We start from the raw sequence: 17,857 nt of genomic DNA, 5'->3' as shown, positions 1-17,857 counted from the left end.
ATGTTGAAAGGATTTGCAGTTTGAATCCCCTTTAAAATTTCAACTTGGCAACAGTTTCAGATATATTTTGTGCACCATGCTGTAATATGGCCAAGCATGCTAAGCATTTGAGGAGCTGTGAATTGTTTAAAAGCTTTAAATGGGGAAGCAGTAAAAGATGAACAACTTATAAAGACATGCTTTGTACCATGTATACATGAAGCAGCTACTTGGCATGGAAACAGTTCAGTGTCTTTACCTTTGGCAGCATTCTTCAGGTTTACTGCTATCTTACACTTAGAGGTGTTGCTGATGGTACCATCAGCAACACCTCTAAGTGTAAGATAGCAGTAAACCTGAAGAATATTGAGTTCAACAATTTTAGATCACCTCCATATACTCTATCTATGTCAGCCATCTGCTGCAAGGTTTGCTGCAGCAGTTATTCAGTGCCAAAGAAAACAGCTTTCCTTTGTCTCACTTCCTGAAGCATGAGATCCCGTCCAATATCTATCGATGCATTGCCATGTAGCTAAAGAACCTCTATTGTACAGGGATCTTACTCTTCAAATAGAGCCTTACTTTTCATTGTGAGCAATATTATCCGTTGGAGTTCCCTATTTTATTTATTCTTTCATGGAATGTGAGCATTGCTGGTAAGACCAGCATTTGTTGTCCATCCCTAATTGCCCCTGAACTGAGTGGCTTGCTTAGCTATTTCAGAGAGCAGTTAAGAGTTTGTAGGCATTACATCTAGGCCAGACTAGGTAAGGATGGCAGATTTCCTTCCCTAAAGGATATTAGTGAACCAGATTTTTACAACACAAAATGATAGTTTCATGGTCACTGTTACTGAGACTAGTTTTTAATTCCAGATTTTATTAATTGAATTTAAATTCCATGAACTGCTGTGGTGTTGGGATTTTAACTTGTGCCCCCAGAAGATTAGCCTGGATCTCTGGATTACTCATCCAGTGATTTTAATTTTTAAAATCTTTATTTTATATGGAATGCTTCACGAATTTGCGTGTCATCCTTGCGCAGGGCCCATGCTAATCTTCTCTGTATCGTTCCAATTTTAGTATATGTGCCCTCCCTTCAAATTAGTCTCAGCTGTTAACCTTAGAGCTCTCTCCCTTAAGAACTGTGGATAATTGGAACTTGCAACAGTGCAGTTGATAGATTTTTGTTAGGTATGGATATCAAGAAATATGAGCTAAAGCAGGAAAATGGAGTTGGGGTACAGATCAGCCATGATCCAATTGAATGGTGGAACAGACCCGAAGGGCTGATCAGCTTACTCCTGTTTAGTTTAACTAACTTTTATTAATTTAGCCTTACAATGTTAGTTTAGCCATAAATAAAGTAAGTAGTGGACTACACAGATTAGGATTGTTCATCCACAAAATTTGTCGGACTAAAATAAGGCCTGACAAGCATGGGGATCACAATTAGCCTGTATCTGTTAAAAATAAGTGCATGTAAAACGCAAACCTCATGCTGCCTGCCATTTCCATGATAGTGGTATTCATCAAACACTAAATATATTGTTGCATGGCTCCACTTAGCAATTTTGTGCCAGCACCAATGAAAGCTAGTCTGCACTTCTTAAATGTATTCCAGCTGTAGCGGCTTCTTCAACTGACTGGAGAGCACATTAGGAGCAGGAAGAAACCCGAGCAATGGTGCAGTGGACCAGAGAGAGGGTTCCTAGTTTCTTGGATGCAGCATTGGAGGCTTTAGTGGAAAGACTGAAAGGAGGAGAGAGGTGACCTATCCACAAGAGAATAGGAAGGCCCTCCAAACAGTCGCAGCAAAGACAATGGGAACAGATAACCATGGAGATCAATGCCAGGAGTCTGACCCGAGGACCTGGATACAGCACCAGAAGAAGGTCACTGACCTCACACAAGGGGTCAAGGAGAGTGAATGCTTCTTTAATAGAATTGTTACAGCACAAAAGGAGACCATTCACCCATTGTGTCTGTGCCTACCCTCTGCAAGAGCTACTCAGCTAGCTCCACTCTGCTGTCTTTTCCCCGAAGCCCTGCAAATCTTTTCCCTTCAGATAATTATCCAATAACCTTCTGAAAGCCATAAGTGAATCTATATATAGCATCTAGATTTATAGAAGGAGCCAATTAGTTAAAAAAATGCTCCTGCTACCCATCAACTCCACCCCCTGCCCGGCTGAGAATTAATAAAAACTCTGGGTTTACAATACCCAAACTCTTCTTATAATGGAGAAATGTCCACATGTTACACACACAAACGATACAACTTTTTGATATGAAACTAAAACTCATCAACAAACTTAAGCAAAGGTTAATGTGGCAGCCAATATTTTGACTCTGATATAACAAGAACTTCCATTTACATAGCATTTTAACATATGATTGTAGCATAGTGGAATGTTACTGGCTTAATAATCCAGAGGTCTAGACTGATGATCCAGAGACACAAGTTCATATCACAGCAGCTGCTGGGATTTAAATTCAATTAATTCAAATGTCAAATCCCACTATCAGCGTGCCACATTACACCCTTCAAACAGCAATCTCTGGCAATCAGGATTCATACCGAAGATTTACACGCTCCACCTCACCCCCACACACTTATCAACGATGCAGGCCTCACACCCTTATCTCATGGTGTGCACATATTGTCAGCTATTTGACTGACAGGCACATCATTCCAACACATTCAATGACATACTTCCCTGTCTTTTGCAGGATAAGGTGACCCTTAATAGATGGCAGAGTCCGGCACAAGTATGTGTGCTGACTCTCATGGAGGAGACAGTGCTAGGGATAATTGGAGTGGCCAACCTTTGATAGTGTCACTGAAGCATCAGCGATGATGGGATATTCCTGCCTTATGCACCTTCTGAAATTCCCCTTCGCCCTTATACTGCAATCTGCAGATGGATATAATCATGCATCTTTTGCTTTCCCCCCATCCCCACTTTCCTCAAGCCTACCCTCCCCTTGGGCATTTCTGCTTTCAGATAGCCAAGAACTGTTGCCCAGCCAGCCAGTGGTGCCCAAGGCTGCAGGCCTAGGGGAAGAGCAGATCCCTGAGGAAGAAACACTGTCATTTGATCTGATAACAACAGCAATTAGCTCAGCTACTAGCATTGCATGAACATTAGTGGGTAATATAGAGGCAAGGTCTGCAAGTAGTGTGTCATGGGGCATGATTGGGCTTCAGCCAGGCCAGGGATAAAGGATAATCCATGAGCCAGCTCAATGAAGGGTGAGGTCACAGACAGGTTTTGCTGCAGAAAACTCAGAGAAGGACTTTGATGGGATGACATACAGGATAAGGCTGATGGCCATGCACATAGAAATGTTTGGTGCAGTGATAACCCTATCAGGGAGCCTGTTGTCACTGTCAAGGAGCAGGGAGGAGTCTGACTCCAACTTAGCACAAGGCTTCGTGCCAGTTTGGAGCCCATCGTTTCCCGCATGGAAGTGGTAGGCAGCTCAAGCGAACACTTGTCAATCCAAGCGTGATGCAGCATCTGATGGCCAATGTCTCAGTGTCCATTACGGCACAAGCTGAATCCACCCAATGTCTGAGTGCTGCAGCGGAAGCTCAGACTGATGCCACGAGATCATGATGCTCATGCTGCTGCCATTATGAGTGCAGATACCAAAGCAATTTGTGGGCTCTCCCAGCAGTCCAGCAATCTGTACTCTGACAGATTACTGGGAGTACTAAGGCACCACACCAGGATCTGCAAGTGCCTGTGTAGTGCACAACTGAGTTGTTCTTTTCTCAGTTTGACAGCAGACATTCACCAACTTGATGTTCTGGCATGATTGCACACCAACAGCATGCTGATTGAGTGGTATCCCTTGTGGTTTTGGTACATCTCCCCATTGAGTTTCAATATCTGTGGTCAATGGTTCCCTGCACCATGCTGCATCTCCTGCTGATGCTGCCGCCCAATGGGAACCTCAATTAGAGCTCCCATCACTGGCAGCAAGTGGTGCGCCCTGAGGTCTTACAACAACTTCCAAAAGTCTAGCATGACTCTCTTCTCACTTAAACAACTTTCCACAACTTCCCCAACAACAAAGTACTTCTGCTAACTCTACAACAACAAATAGATTATCAAAAGCACCTCACCTATAATTTGGATGGTGATGCCTTTAAATAACACTGGAGTCATTGCGGATGGATGGGGGATTCCCTTGTGCTGCTGAATATATGTTCAGCCGTGATTAAGATGGGGCATTACTGAGATTGGCAAAGTCCAAAATGGCAGCTTGGGATTGAGTCAAATCAATGTGAGACCCCAATCGATATCACGATCGGCCCACTCTGCATATTTCTTGCACACGCAGAAATACAAACACAAATACAAACTTTCATTCTTCATAGCATGCCAGCCTCGTAAGATGATGGTTTGTGGTTTATGCTGTGGGCGTCAACTCCAGGTTAATTATTGCCTAGTGTGGCTCAGGTGTCCCACTTGGGCCTGGCAGTCTCTGCTGCATTCGCTGTACTTGGAGAACCATGACCACGTGCTCCTGCTCTTGTAGAACCATGGGTGAGGATATCGTCCATGTGGCAGGTAACAGCTTGTTTGCCCTTGAGGATTGTTGATACGGTACATTGGAATACTTTGGGCAGACAAAATGCCGAAAGGGAGGCAGTTAAAGCAAAATCGACCAAAGGGCATGATAAAGGTCATCAGGAGCCTAGATTCCTTGTCAAGGGGTATTTGCCAAAAGGCTTGTTGAGGGGTATTCGCATTGAGCTTAGTAAAAAAACTCTATTGGCAGGTTTAGCCAAACTGCCATCTACCAATAGCACCGGGCGGGCTTCCCACTGTACAGCTTTAAGCTGCAAAGATACACGCAATGCCAGAGGCAGCTACAAGACCAAAACATCAGTGGGTTGGTTGTGTGACCAGGGAAATAATGCCCCTGTGTAATATGCAGTCAAGTTCCTCCTTAACCTTCAGCAACAGTGGGTGCAGCACCCTCCTAAGGGTGGCATGGCGGCGCTGAGATCAGAGAAATATGGTATTTGTCTTTCAGCTTCCCCAGCCCTTGCAAAAGTTGTGGAAATTCCTGGCGGAATGTGACACTGGTATCCGATAGAAGAGTCTCATCGAATTTCTGTATCTTGCCAAGTTGCTGAGTAGGGAAATGCTTTGATTACGAATGGTATAAAAGGTCTCTGTGATCTGTCACCTCTTGTGGCACAGTGCAGCAATAATCTGACACCAAACGTAGAGGTCCGTTCCTCCCGGCCCCTGGGGTTTTACATTGGAAGGCTGAGCAGAAATTGTGTAGAGCCATGGAAGGTTATCAGCCAATATAGATAACCTTGTTAAAAGCAAAATACTGCGGATGCTGGAAATCTGAAATACAAAAAGAAAATGCTGGAAAACTCAGCAGGTCTGACAGCATTTGTGGAGAGAGAAAAACACAGAGTTAATATTTAGAATCCATATGACTCTTCTTCAGAGCTAAAGAAACATAGAAATGTGATGAAATTTATACTGTTTAAGGGGGGGTGGAGCAGGTGAAGCTGGATAGAAGGCCAGAGAAAGGTGGGGGCTAAGGAGAGACTGGCAAAGATAGTTAGATAGCCGTGTGCCTGTGTCAAGTTTGAAGTGTGTTGGGAACCTTCTGACCTCTAAATTGACGGACCAGAAGTCATGGAAATGCTGGCAAACTTCGCCTAGGAAGTGTGAGCTAGGTGTTATCTTCTCGTGGCACTGTCATTGCCCCATTTGTTGGAGATGCTAATTGAGTAGAAGCACCGTAAATGTCCCATCCCGCCACATCGGAAACACTCTGCTCCCTCCCAGGCAATCCTGTTATCCATGTTGTTACTTTGCACCTCAGCGCAGGCATTTCAAAATGGTGGCCGAGCAATTTCCCTCCTTTTATACTCTTATAGCAGGCTTCGGCATGGATGAACTTACTGAGTTTGGCCTGCAGGACAAGAAGGCTTTTTCAGCACCTCAGTGTGTAGTAGGGTGGTGCACCAAATTCACTTGGTTGGAATAGGCTGACCGAGACGAGTCAATGTCAAGAACTGTTGTCGGTGAGAACTAGCCATTGGTCCTGGAGTGGCCAGGAGCGACTGAACGGCCCCATCTGAGGCCCAGGAGACCATAACACATAGGAGCAGAAGTAGGCCATTCAGCCCATTGATTCTGCTCCAACACTCAATGAGATCATGCTGATCTGATAATCCTCAACTCTACTTTCCTGCCTTTTCCCCATTGCCTTGATTCACTTACTGACTAAAAATCTGTCTATCTCAGCCTTGAATATGCTTAATGACCCAGCCTCTATAGCCCTCTGTGGTAAAGAATTCCACAGATTCACTATCCTCTGAGAGAAGAAATTCCTCCTCATCTCTGTCTTAAATGGGTGATCCCTTACTCTGATATTATGCTTCTAGTCCTAGACTCTCCCACAAGGGAAAACAATCTCTCAGCATCTACCCTGTCAAGCCCCCTAAGAATCTTATATGTTTCAATAAGGTCACCTCTCATTCTTCTAAACTCCAATGAGTACAGGTCCAACCTACTCAGCCTCTCCTCATAAGAAAATCTCTCCATAACTGGGATCAACCTCATGAACCTTCACTGGACTGCCTTCAATGCCTATATATCTTTCCTTAGATAAGGGGATCAAAATCGTTCACAGTATTCTAGGTGTGGTCCAACTAGTGCCTTGTATAGTTTTAGCAAGACTTCCATATTTTTACACTCCATTCCCTTTGAAATAAAAGCCAACATTCCATTTACCTTCGCTATTACCTGCTTAACTTGTATACTAACTTTTTTTGATTCATGCACGAGGACCCCCAAATCCCTCTGTGCTGTAGCTTTCTGCAGTCTTTCTCCATTGAAATAATATTCAGCTCCTCTATTCTTCCTGCCAAAATGCATAACCTCACATTTTCCCATAATATATTCCATCTGCCACTTAACCTGTCTATATCCCTCTGTGGACTCTTTGTGTCATCCTCACCACTTGCCTTTCCACCTATTTATCCACACACTTTGCAATAGTAAATTCACTTCCCTTATCCAAGTCATTAATATATATTGTAAATGATTGTGGCCCCAGAACTGATCCCTCTGGCACTCCACTAGTTACAAGTTGCCAAACTGAAAATGCCTCCCTTATCTCAACACTCTGTCTTCTATTAGTTAGCCAATCTTCTAGCCATGCTAATATACTTACCCCAACACTATGGGCTCTTATCATATTAAGTAGCCTCATATGCGGTGCCTTATCAAACACCTTTTGGAAATCCAAATATTTTATATCTACTGCTTCCCCTTTATCTATCCTGCTTTTTACCTCCTCAAAGAATTCAAATAAATCAGGCATGATTTCCCTTTCATGAAGCCATGCTGACCTGCTTGATTATATTATACATTTCTAAATGCTCTGCTATTACACCTTTTATAATAGACTCTAACATTGTTCCAATGACAGATGTTAAGCTAACTGGTCTATAGTTACCTGTTTTTTGTCTCCCTCCTTTTTTGAATAAGGGCATTAGATTGGTTGGTTTCCAATCCTCAGGGACTTTTCCAGGATCTAAGGATTTTTGGAAGATTACTGCCAGTGCATCCACTATCTCTGTTGCTACTTCCTTTGATATCCTAGGATGCAACCCAGCAGGTCCAGTGAACTTTTCAGCCTTTAGTCCCATTAGTTTCCCTAGTACATTTTATCTAGTGATAGTTATTGTATTTGTTTCTTCCCCACCTTTCACCCCTTGATTATTTAGTATTTTTAGAATGCTGTTAGTGTCTTCTATCATGAAGATTGATGCAAAGTATTTATCCAACTCCTCTGCCATTTCCTGGTCCCCCATTATTATTTCCCTAGCCTCATTCTCTAAGGGGTCTATGTTCACTTTGGCCTCTCTCTTCTTTTTTATATATTTAAAGAAGCTTTTGCTGTGTTTTTTTATTACTTGTTAGTTTACCTCAAAGTTTATTTTCTCTCTCTTTACTTTTTTTGGTCATCTTTTGTTGGTTTTTAAAACTTACCCAATCCTCTGGCTTACCACTAATCTTTGCCACACTGTATGTTTTTCTTTCAAATTGATACCATCTTTAACTTTCTTGGTTAACCATGGTTGGTTTAACCCCTTCCTAGAATCCTTCTTCCTCACGGGGATATATCTTTGCTGTGAGTCATGAACTATTTTCTTAAATGCCTACCATTGTTCATCAACCGTCTTTTCTCATAAACTGCTTTCCCAGTCCACTCCAGCCTGTTCTGCCATCATTCCTTTGTAATTACTTTTATTTAAGTTTAGCACAGTTATTTCCAACCCAAGTTTCTCACTCTCAAACTGAAAGCAAAATTCCACCATGTTATAGTCACTGTTGCCTACGGTTTCTTTTACTCTGGGATCATTTATTAAATCTGCCTCGTTACATATTACCAAATCCAAAATAACCTGATCACCGGTTGGATCCACAACATATTGTTCTAGGAAACTGTCCCAAATACACACTATGAATTCTTGCTCATGGCTACCTCTGCCAATTTGATTTTCCCAATCTATATGGAGACTAAAGTCACCCAAGATTAATGTACTGCCTTTTTTACTTGCCATCATTATCTCTTGAGTTATTCTCTGTCCTACAGTATAGCTACTGTTAGGGGGCCTATAGACTACTCCCACCAGTGTCTTCTTCCCCTTGTTATTTCTTACCTCCACCCATATGGATTCTAAAACTTGCGATCTAAGATCATTTCTTGCTATTGTACTTATTCCATCTTGCACTAACAAAGCTACCCCACCACCCTTTCCTTCCTGTCTGTCCTTTCAAAAAGTCACATACTCCTGAATATTTAGTTCCCAGCTTTGATCTCCTTGTAACCGTGTCTCAGTTCTACTATCGCTACCCGTCTGTGGTGATGGTGTCGCCGAGATGCCTGATGAGATATCATGCCAAGCCAGGATCATGGTTGTCTTGGACCATGGATGTGTGCCGTATAGCACCAAAAATTGACTAAATTCGTGCCGCCACTGCTACTTCCATGTTGTAGAATATGCTAAGCCAGGATTCTAACAAAGAAGAGCTATAGGCTTCTCAGGGTATTTACTCAAGAACTAGTTTATTTACGCTATTCACAGTATGTACATAATGGGTAACAGGGAAGGCACATTCCCCTTCGGACTACCTGTCTACTGCCTAGAGTACCTAGCATATGACTGCCTGATGTCAGTGCTACATCATCATTTGCCTCATAGATTAGCATTTCCATTCTGTTAACCCTATATACTGCAAGGAGCACTGGCCAAGGGGGTGAGCCCTGTCTGCTTGGACTGAGTGCCTTGCGGCTCGAGGGCCACGTCTCGGATGTGCCCTGCGAGGTGTTGGCCAGGCTGCAATGGTGCTGCAGATAGAGAGTGGACTAATCAATGCTACTCTGTCCTTTTAAGGAGAAGAGGATCCATAACTACAATGAGATGTCATGCACCGTGAGCACAAAAGGGACTATTTACGGGTGGTCTTATGTTCTGGCATTCTTTGTTTATATGTTTACTGGTGTGGGCATTAACACCAGATATGGCAATGTTTATTTGTTTGGACTGAGTAGGCTTCACCTTCCAGTATGTAATGCTGGATGTGAGTGGCTCTAAACTTTATTGCACAGGCACTGAGTGAACTTTGGGTTCAAATGAAAGGGTCATTTCAGACACCTGGGATGGAGGCGGCAGCCCTGGCATGAGCTTGAAGCTGATCTTTGGTAGCCTAGCTGAAGGAGCGTTGGATTAAGGTGTGCCTGGCATCCCTGCCTCCCTGCAGGTTACTGAGGTCTGCCTCCACACCCTCAGTGTTCTCCTCACTGTGCTCCTGTTCTGACTTACCACTGGATTCATCCCCTCTGGCCTGTGGAGCTGCATTAAGATCCCCTTCCTCCAGTGACCCCCCCCCCCCAGCCCCCACCCTTGCCAGTGCCAGATTGTGGAGAGCGCAGCATGCAACCATGATCAGTGACACACGATCTGGGGGGTATTGCAGTGCACCCCCTGAACTGTCCAGATATCAGAAGCGTATCTTGAGAAGACCTATAATCTTCTCTATCACCGCCCTTGTGGAGGCATGTCTCCTAGTATTACACTCCTCTGCCTCTGTTCCTGGGTGGTGGAGAGGTGCCATAAGCCACCTTTTCAACAGATAGCCCTTGTCACCCAGCAGCCATCCATCCAGCCAGGCTGGAGCACTGAAGAGCCTTGGCACCTGGGAGTGTGCCATGGGAGCTGCCAGGGTACCTTGCATAGACTTGCAGAATCAGCATCTTGTGGTCACACACTATCTGGACGTTCATCGAGTACAATCGAAGGCACCCAGGTGATCCGCTGGCGCTTTGATGGCCACATGCGTGCAGTCAATGGCATCCTGGATGCAGGGGAATCCAACAATTGATGCAAAGTCTCTGGCTCATTCAGCCTGGCCGGCCTCGTCCATACGGAAATGAATGAAAGTCAAAACCCGCCTGAACAAAGCTTCTGTCACCAGCTTGATGCAACTGTAGACAGCTGATTGGGAGATTCCACTGACCCCTATAAAGAGCCAGAGGCAGACAAGTTGAGGACCACTGTGATCTTCAGGGCTGCTGGCATGCAGTGCCCACCCCCATAGTTGGAGGTGATCTCAGGCCCAATCATCTGACAAATGGAAGTCATGGTCTCCTTGGAGAGGAGAAGCCTCCTTCAGCATTACACCTCAGACATATTGAGGTAGCTGCATCGCTGCCTGGAAACCCTGGCAGCAGGATAGTGGCATCTTCTGCAGTCCATTGCACCTAGGACTCCCTGCTGGTCCTGCACCACTTGTGCCTGCGCCTCTCTTCCCACAGGTCCCTCCCCTGGAAGCTGCACTGCGACTCCTCTCCCTTCTGCCCCTCTCTTGCTCCTCAGACGAGGTGCCTCCAGGGGACACCACAATCCCTATTATCAGGTAACGGAAGGCTGTCTGATGCCTGGAAAGGTCCACATGGTCAAAATCCTCCAGGAGCCTTGGAGACACCAATGAGTCCTGAAATGAAGCCTGGAAATGCTAAGAATGAAGCCCCAAACAGAGATGAAGCTGTCAAGTTCAAATAAACAACCAGCAGCAAACTATCTCCTAAACCTCTCACTATCACACTGGCAATGCTGCTGACCCTTTTTAACCCACCCTTGGAAAGGGTTTTGCAAAAAGTGGGCTGCCTGCCTGCCTATTTTTCCCATGCGATGAGGGTATTACACAGGCATCATAAAATTGGGATCAATTCCCTTTTTAATGGCCTTTTAATTGATGGCAGGTGCTGCTCCGATGCCCACAGGGGCCTGCCAACCTGGAGAATGAGTAAGGGTGGGATGAAGTTGGGACACGCGCCTGACGTCATCTAAAGTAATTTCACATCCAATCGGGTCGGGCATACGCCCAACCACAAGACATAAAATTCTCCCCCATGAGTTTTAACAAAGGGTTAGCTGAACAGCTTGACCCCAAACCACCCTGTCACATGACTGAGACTTGAGCTGTTTGAATTGCTTTAATTATACAGCTGTCGGTTTCCATTTTCAGATACTGTTTGACCTCAGAACAGATAACAGGACTCCAGGCTAGAGCAGCCTGCCCCTAACCTCCTTCTGTCTCAAAGCCTGACCTCCAGAAAAAATCCTGCATTCCCCTACAAAGTGAACTAATTCGCAGAATACAAGAATATTTTGCTGCATCTTCACCTGCCTCAGCCTTCAACTGAGCTCAAAGGAAAAAGGCCAGGACTTCTGTTGGACCAAGCCAACTGAAAAACCTTCTTTGGATAGTGACTTACTGGACTCTGGACTCATGTTAAATAATTATCGCAAAAAAGCATGTGTGGTATTTGCCCTGTACGCCTTTCTTTCTCTTATCCCTCTTTTATTGTGTGAATGTGAATGCCCCGGGGTTACATAGCAACACCATCTTATTAGTAGAGGACTGGATCACTCCAAAACTGAGGGTCTGGGGAAAATACACCACTACTTATAAAAGGGAAAATCAAAAATAAAAATCACCTTCTGTTACAGATAGATGTTGAGGAGAGGAATCAGGGCTGTTTTAAGTTGAACTCCCTCCTGTCTGCAACACAGGCAACAAGCGAATACACAGTGGAGTAGTTGCGTTCTGTATGCAATATTGGATGTTTTTGATATGGAATGGCTGTTCTGTGGTGGTTTTTATTTTGAGATTGTAGTCACGAGGATACCTTAAATGTCTATATCAAAGGAGTGACAGGGTGGGGAAGCTGCTCTATGATCAGGATCTGGGGTTGTGTTTATAGGAACTGGAGTCAAATGAGGTGCTCATGGGCAGTCCAGGTGGAACGTGAATGTGTCTGCTGCCTCCTCCATACCTCTTTCTCCTCCTCCTGTTACTTCTCTTCCTTCTCCTTCTGAGGTGCTCACCAAATCCCTTGTAGCAAGAGCTGTGCCTCATTGCCAGATTGTGGAGGATACAATAACTACCATGAAACAGGACACCCACCCTGGCAGATACAGCAGCTCTGCTACAGAGTAGTCCAGGTGGAGTAACTGTTACTTCAGCATCCCAACCTTCTGCTCGATGACTTTCCTTGTGCCAGCATGGCTTTCATTACATGCATGCTGGGACGTGTGATTGGGTGGTGGAAGCTGTAATAAACCAGGTGTTGAGTGGATAGTCCTTGCCACCTCACAGCCACTCTCTGGTTAACATGGCTGCTTAAAGATTGAGAGGACAGTGAACAGGTGCAGAATGAAAATCTTATGATTGCTGTCAGGATTGGGGGTCGGTCACTTGCAATGATGTGTCAAGTGTTGTATATTTACTTTTCTCGGGTTTATGCAGAGATGGCACTATTTTCTGTGTGTGTAACAGGTTTTATTCACAATGCTTTGATATATCTTTGCAGTCACAAAATGCCTCAATTCATGTTTACAGCTCAGGCTTCTAGGTCTTCCTACAGCTCTGTTTACCTCTTATTCTACACCCAATCTTAACCAATCAAACCCAGTGAGCCAATAGTCAATAGACTCACATAATTGAACACTAAATCTTTTCCCCTTGTAAAGCTATACATCTCATTTTAAATCAAATCATCCTAAACAACAAACATATGAACACTGAGTCATTTCCATTGAGTTCAGCTTGTCCATTTTCTCTAAGTACAGACATAGTCTTTGAGATATGAAAATCTCCACTGACTACGTTGGGATCTATGAATCTGAGGTTGTGGTTCTGTGTGATCAGCTCAATTAGGCAGGTGATTAACATCACAGTCGTTCCTCAGGAAAGGAAATAAATCCTCATAATAGCTGTCCTCGGAATATCCTGATCTATTCATATCAAATGCGTCAGGCTCCACTTAGTGTTGTCTTCCAACAGATTAGCGTTGGTACCGAGCACACTTGATCTGCTTTGGCCCTGATGGAGATGATGCAAGTTTTTGGTTGCGATTTGGCCACTTGATATAAGCCCAGTCTGCTACTTCAAATTATTGTTCTCATGTGGCAGTTCACTTGTTAAAGCACGGTTTTGCTTAACCTTGTCATTTCGCAATTTTTTCTGCTTTCACTCTGACATTCTCATTGGATGGCAGTTACAGTTTAAGAATGGTCAGTGGCACGTGAAGGTTGCAACTAGTCATATATTCAACTTGTGTCTTTCTGGTCAGAGAGTGTGGAGGTGGATCAATATGTGCAAAGCAAGAACATAAGAACATAAGAAATAGGAATAGGAGTAGGCCATTTGGCCCCTCAAGCCTGCCCCGCCATTCAATAAGATCATGGCTGATCTGCCCCAGGCCTCAACTCCTCTTTCATGCCAGCTCCTCATAGCCCTCAACTCCCCAATATTTCAAAAATCTATCTACCTCCTCTTTAAATACTTCCAGTGATCTAGCCTCCACAATTCTCTGGGGTAGAGAATTTCAGACATTCACTACCCTCTGAGAGAAGAAATTCCTATGCATCTCAGTTTTAAATAAATGTTCCCTTATTCTGTATCTATGTCCCCTAGTTTGAGATTCCCCCACTAGTGGAAACATCTTCTCAACATCTACCCTGTCAAGACCCCTCAGAATCTTGTACGTTTCAATAAGGTTACCCTCATTCTTCTAAACTCTAATGAATTAAGGCCTAACCTGTTTAGCCATTCTAGATAAATCAACTTCTTCATCCCAGGAATCAGCCTAGTGAATCTTTTTTGAACTGCCTCCAATGCCAGTATATCTTTTCTTAAATAGGGGGACCAAAACTGTACACAGTACTCCAGGTACCGCCTCACCAACACCCTGTACAGTTGTAACAAGACTTCCCTATTTTTAAACTCTAACCCCCTAGCAAGACAGGCCAAAATTCCATTTTCCTTCTTAATTACTTGCTGCATCTGCATGTTAACTTTTTGAGTTTCATGCACAAGAACACCCAGATCCCTCTGTGCTGCACTTTTTTGAAGTCTCTCTCCATTTAAATAATAGTCTGCCTTTTGATTCTTCCTACTAAAGTGCATGACCTCACTTTCCTACATTAAACTCCATCTGCCAAGTTTTTGCCCACTCATTCAGCCTGTCTGTATCCCCTTGCAGATTCCTTATGTCCTCATCACAACATGCCCTCCCACCTATTTTAGTATCGTCAGCATTCATTACACTCTGCCCCCTCCTCCAGGTCATTAATATAGATAGTAAATAATTGAGGCCCCAGGACTGATCCTTGTGGTACCCCACTAGTTACAACTTTCCAACCTGAAAAAGACCCATTAATCCCTACTCTCGGTCTTCTGTGCATTAATTAATCCTCAATCCATGCTAATTGATTACCCCCAATACCGTGAGCTCCTATCTTGTGCAATAACCTTTTAGGTGGCACCTTATCGAATTCCTTCTGGAAATCCAAATATATTACATCTACTGGTTCCTCTTTATCAACTCTGCTTGTTATATCCTCAAAGAACTCGAACAAATTTGTCAAACATGATTTCCCTTTCACAAAAACACATTGACTCTGTTTGATTGTGTTAAGCTTTTCTAAATGCCCTGCTATTTCTTCCTTAAAAATGGACTTTTGCATTTTCCCAATGATAGATGGTAGGCTGACTTGCCTATATAGTTTCCTGCTTTTTGTCTCCCTCCCTTCCTGAACAGGGGCATCACATTAGTGGTTTTCCAATCTGCTGGGACCCTCCCAGAATCCAGTGAGTTCTGGAATATTTCGACCAATGCCTCCACTATCTCTGCAGCCACTTCCTTCAAAACCATTGGATGCAGGCCATCAGATCCTGGTGGCTTTTCTGCCTTTAGTCCCATTAGTTTATCAAATACTTTGTCCCTCATGATAGAGACTGTTACAAGACCTTTCCTTCCATTAGCTCCTTGCCTATCTGATATCTTTGGGATGTTTATAGCGCCCTCCACCGTGAAGACAGTGCAAAATATTGGTTTAAATTATCTGCTATTTCCCTGTTCCCCATTATCAATTCTCCAGTCACATCCTCCAAGGGTCCCATGCTCATTTTAGCCACGCTCTTTCTTTTTATATACCCGTAGAAGTCTTGCTGTTTGTTTTCATATTTCTTGCCATTTTACTTTCATAATCATTTTTCTCCCTCTTTATTAGCTTTTTAGTCATCTGTTGCTGGTTCTTAAAAAAATTCTCAATCCTCTGGCCTACCGCTAGTTTTCGCTGCTTTGTATGCCTTAGTTTTTGATTGGATACTCTCCTTGACCGCCTTCGTTTACCATGGGTGGTTCATCCTTCTCAGCGAGTCCTTCTTTTTGTCCAGGTTCAAATGAAGTCCGCCCCAATGGAACAGCTCTCTCCTTCCCCTGTACTGGTGCTAGTGCCCCATAAATTGGAGCCCATTTCTCCCACACCAATCTTTGAGCCATGCATTTACCTCTCTAATCTTATTTACCTTACATCGATTTGCATGTGATTTGGGTAGTAATTCGGATATTATTACCTTTATGTTTCTGCTTTTTAATTTAGTCCTGAGCTGCTCGTAGACCTTCCACAGAACCTCTTTCCTATTCCTATCCATGTCATTGGTACCTACGTGGACCACAACAACTGGATCCTTCATCACCCATTCCAAGTTCCCCTCCAGCTCAGAAGAGATGTCCTTAACCCTGGCACCAGGTAGGCAACACAGCCTTCACGACTCTCTCTCTTTGCTGCAGAGAACAGTATCTATTCCCCTAACTAAGCTATTCCCCTATTACTACTATTCTTTTCTCCCCCCACTTGAATGGCACTTCGTACCATGGTACTATGGTCAGTTCACTCATCCTCCCTGCAGTCTGTTCCTTCGTCCACACCAGGAACACGGACATCATACCTATTGGATAAGAGCAATGGCTAAGGCGCCTCCAAAGCTAAATTTTGGATCCCCATGCCTGTCTCACTTGCAGTCACACTCTCCTTTCCCTGACCACAGTCCAAATTTGATGTAATTAATCTAAGGGGTGTGACTGTCTCCTGAAACACTGGATCCAAGTAACTCCAGGTAAAGTAGGATACGAATGGATTGTTCAAATATTTTCCTCAGCTCTCAGATTGTCTTTTATCACCCTATCGGATCATTTGACACCACCATTCAATTGTGGGCTGTATCTCAATGTTAGATGGTGATGAATTCTGTAACTTGCTAGGAACTCTGTGATTAGCCATTGTCTATAGAGATTATCTCCAGAAAACCCCATTTTGTAAGCAACTTGTCTAAAATAGCAATGACAAAAGTAATGGTTATGGAATTTGTTGTAGCAATTTCCAGCCAATTGCCACATTAGACCGTGATTAAGAAAACAAATGGTGATTCTGACAGGTTACTTACACTTCTCCAAAAATATCAATTTGAGTTATTGTCGTGGTTTTGTCGGCCATGGGGTCCATTGTAGAGGTGCAGAACACAGATCAACAGACTTATCACGGGGTGTACAAGCTACACAATTTCTAACAATCTCTTTTCAACCACAATCTATTGCTGGCCACCAGACTACTTTCATGGGATCAAAATTTCATCTTAATGACACCCAGATGTCCTTCATCGGCAAGATGCAATAAACATTGCTGTAGCACTTCTTGGACAACTTTTGGAGATCTGTCTTCAACACAGCTGTCATCAAACAATGAAATACATTGCGTACTCTGTAGTACAGGACCAATTCTTCCTTAATTACACAGTGTCACTTGGTTTTTAGGTATTGGCTTACTTTCTGTAGTATGCTGTTTGCTGCCAATTCTGCCTTCAACTCCTCTCATGTAACAGGATTTGTGGTCAAATGCAAAATCACCACGATCACTGTATCTTCAATGTCCAATGTCGCAAGTTGCTTCACTTTCACTTAATGTTGCCTGTGACAGTCATATGGCTAAGTATGTTAGCTATTCGATTGCATGAGCTTGCGAGATACCCAGCCTCAAAGTTTTACTAGTGAAGACAAACTGACCACCTGTAGGTGCGTAAAGGTCAATGACCAGGTCTTGACATGACTAATAGTGTGAATGGCATGGAGGGTGAACTTTCTATCATGAAGATACATGTGTCAATGTTTACAAGCCTAGATGCAGGCCAGTGCTTCCCACTCTCTAGTATAATATATGCATTCAGTTTCCAACAACAGCATGATGAATAAGCTTTTGGTTCCTTCAATGTACTGTGACAGTACAGCTCCAGCAGTTTTCCTGATGCATCTATTGTGACATACATTTCCGCATGTGGGTTGAAATGTGTGAGGACTGGCAGAGATAGTATCTTCGCCTTTAATGTGTCGAAGGCTGTTTGCTACACAATTGTCCATTCCCATTGTGCAACTTTATGCAGTAGTTTCCAAAAGGGCTCTGTAATCTCTGCCTA

At 43.7% G+C, this 17,857-nt stretch overlaps 1 non-coding gene across 1 annotated transcript; it reads right to left on the bottom strand.

Moving 5' to 3' along the window:
- Positions 1 to 978: 978 nt before the first annotated feature.
- LOC121275519 lies at positions 979 to 1,090 on the bottom strand. Its single transcript, XR_005942488.1, has one exon. It is a non-coding gene; the product is annotated as a U6 spliceosomal RNA (small nuclear RNA).
- Between the last annotated feature and the right edge of the window lie 16,767 nt (positions 1,091 to 17,857).

The sequence above is a fragment of the Carcharodon carcharias genome, chromosome 2 (assembly GCF_017639515.1).
Source record: "Carcharodon carcharias isolate sCarCar2 chromosome 2, sCarCar2.pri, whole genome shotgun sequence".
Classification (NCBI taxonomy): Eukaryota; Metazoa; Chordata; class Chondrichthyes; order Lamniformes; family Lamnidae; genus Carcharodon; species Carcharodon carcharias.
Note: the sequence above shows the minus strand (reverse complement) of the source record. Positions and strands in the feature narration are given on the sequence as shown.